Below are 3,641 nucleotides of genomic sequence, written 5' to 3'. Positions count from 1 at the left end.
GAGATTTATGAATGGCAGTGACGTGACACAACTGACGCTAGCATGTCATGTGATAAGGACAACAATGCAAATGTAGTATGTACGGATTATTACATTATACACACACTCATACTATAAAGAACATACTTTTTTAGCGGTCAAGAAGTAAACATTTATTCAAAAGTTAAATATTTCTACATGTTGATTTTGGAAAAAACTTTGCCTACAATTATCACCAGGGATGCTCTGTACAATGAAATAACTGTAACAGATCTGCCGCTTCAGTGATTGGCCCTGTAATTGCTGCTTGCAGCTAATGTGAATTTGCAGCTAAAATGAAGTACCATTATTAATTTCATTTAATGCAGTGGACCCAATGACAACATCTACGTCTACATGTCCGGTCTGGGACAAGAAGGCGCGTTTCCTTTTCCTGAGAAGGCAGTAAGTATAAAAAGATTCAAGAGATTATCAGAATGGACATGATATAGGCCGACGGTATATTTATAAAGATGAGCCAAAAATATTATGATATAAAAATGCCAATTCTCTACTCTCAAGAGTGTAGCAATGTATGAAGCTCACAGCTCTCAAATAATTCACTTTTCAACCAAGCAGTTTTCTGTCGACCAACTTAAATATGAGCAAAATCTATAGGGAACATTTTCACCCTCATGCAAAACTCCCAATCACACAGATTCCAATAGGAAAGAAATTCTGCAAACCCAAAATTTCGAAGAAAAACAATAAATGTTAAAGAATCTTTTATCTGAACATGAAAAAATATTACGATAATACTACTAATCTGTATAGTTAAAAGCAAGAACTAGTATCGCATTTATAAGTGTATCTGTGGATACACAATTGACAAAACGTACAACAATTTTATTAAAAAAAATCAATTTATTATTATTTATTTATTTGCTTTTAATGGTTGTTTATAAGTGATCATCTCAAAAATGACTATTTACACAGAAGGAATGGTAATTTCAGGGAATAAAATGATTAATTCAAGAGTTTGCATGTTAATACACGGATAAGGACATAGGAACTGTTGTGTTTAATCTGAAAACCTGCTGACTTCTAGACCATTAATTCAGTGTGTTTTATGACAGCTTCATCCTGATAAACTCATTGGAACGCTCAAGAACATGCATAAAGAAAGAACATTTTCAAAGGTATGTATTCAGTAATGTTCACATGATTTTGATGTATTATAAACATGATTTTATAATAGTATATATATATATATACAGTATATATATATATATACAGAATGCAGTTCAAATGTTTTTGATCGATAATGTTTTTTTAACACCAACGGTGCATTTATTTGATAAAAAAAAAACAGTAATATTGTGAAATATTATTACAGTTTTAAAAAGCTGTTTTCTATGTGAATATATAGTAAAGTGTAATTTATTCCTGTGAAATCAAAATTTATTCTATTCATCAAAGAATCATAAAAAAAAATTTACACAACTGTTTCAATATTGATAATAATAATGAATGTTTTTTGAGCATCAAATCCGCATATTAGAATGAGAAAATAGAGATTTGCTGCCAAATGTGACAAATTTGACCCTCTTCCACCTACCTTACTTAACAAATCACAATCTTAAATTCAGACCTTTGTGATTCTTTTTCCTACTCTTCTATTTCTAGCAGGTCCATCTTACCCTACAGTCACATTAGTAGGCCTACTACTTTCACAACTGATACTGCAAGCTTTTGAAAGGGGCAACAACAACCTGTAGTGATATAAAACTGCTCAAGTAAAGGGAATGATTATTTTTAAATATCTCACTATTTCCTCATCATGTATTTGTGCTGCAGATGGTGATATACATGGACAGCAGTTACTCTGCAACAATGTTCCAAGGACTTCCCAAGAATATAAAAGGTAAGATGCTATATGAAAACCACAACTAATGGTCCTGCCTTATTTGTAACTAGAGTCACACTAGTCTTTATTTGAAAGTTGAGTGTATAACCATAATCCATTTTCTGTCACCCAGTCTTTGCGTTGGCTTCATGTTCCAAAAATACCGAAATCACTCCCACTGATTACAATAAAGAGAGGGACGTCTTCCTCTCTGATAAATTCTCAAGGACTTGGTTGAAGTACCTTACCACGGTATGTGTTTTCTGTCAGTGAACTTTAAACTGCAAATTGTATTTGAAGGTTAACATTCTGATCTCATTACAGGCACAAAGTAAACATGACAAATGTGTGTTTTTGTCTTTGTATTCACAGGCTGACTTTACTACAGAAACATTCCATGACCTGGTAAAGAAAAGACAATCTAAATACCTTAAACAAAATTCTGACTCTGCAAAGACTGATGAAGAACTCTGCCCCTGCGTGTTTGGAGACAGGGTATTAAAAATTCTAAAACTTTATACAATAAGAACTTAAGTTATTATTTTCATTATTTGAATATAACAGGATATGAACACGTATATACTGTATATATTCACAAGATCCATTAATGTTGTATTTTTTTCTAAAAAAAAATTCTAAATTTTTTTCTTTAGAAAATCACTGACTGTTACCTCAGTGAATTTCTGCAACAATGAACTCCCTACAAGCTGTTCAACCCTTGTTCAAGAAAACATCCTGCTGAGGCTCAAGCAAATGACCGGAGTAATTAAGAGTATTCTGATGACCTTTTGTACTAGTTTCTTGTTTCAGACTTATAGCTTTATGATTAAAATTAAATTGATTGCAAAATAGCATACACTATTATTTAAAGGTTTCTGGTTTGTTTTCTTATGTACACCAAGGCTGCATTTGTTTGATCAAAAATAGAGTCTAAAAAGTAATATTGTGAAATGTTGTACCAAAAAAAAATAAAAAATAAAACTGGGAATTAGTTTAAAAATCCAGTGATTGTGTGTGTTATTTTATGTATGTGAATGGTTTTGACAGCTTCTTTAATTCTACATGGTCTTACGGTGCAAACGGCTTAATGAATGGTTCGTCAAAAGGATGAAGACTTCACCTTCTAATTTGCTTATTTAAGTTTCACTCCTTACAAACAGATGCAGAAAAATCATGCAAGAAAATCACACAAAGTGCACGCATGTAGATAGAAGTGATTTCACAAGTTCACACTTACATACAATTTGAGGAGATAAAGTTTAATGCGTATTTGGCGTGCTGTCCAGAGGGCTCCAAACTCGGAGTTCGGCCCGAACCCAGAGTACTCCCGCCGTATGTAAGTGTTTAGGACTAGAAGTGTAGAGGGGATGCTGCAAAACTGTCAATGGATTGAGGTGAGACTGCTGAGTGTATATGTACCTCTTACCATTGATTGCTGAGTGCTCTCCACTTGTGTTAATTATCTGAACGTGCTCCTCCCGAACTTTGTTAATAAAACCTCATTTATTGGACTGGTCTGTACAAATTTCAGACCTGAACTTCACTGAACACATTTGGGATGGTTATTTATATGCATGGATTTGAAATTTGTGGTGTTTAGCACTTTTGCACAAGAGACTTTAAATATGCTGCATATTGACACATAATGTCTTGCTAACAGTGATTTTATGTTGCTGAAATTACTTGTTCACCATTAGAACATCTATAAACCTAATTATAGCAGAATTCCTGCAAGACGCAAGCTCTAAACAACAACATGAAGGGCCCTATTTTAACA

Source organism: Scardinius erythrophthalmus (assembly GCF_964197995.2).
Source record: "Scardinius erythrophthalmus genome assembly, chromosome: 6".
Lineage (NCBI taxonomy): Eukaryota > Metazoa > Chordata > Actinopteri > Cypriniformes > Leuciscidae > Scardinius > Scardinius erythrophthalmus.
The sequence above is the reverse complement of the archived record's forward strand: the minus strand, read 5'-3'. Positions refer to the sequence as shown.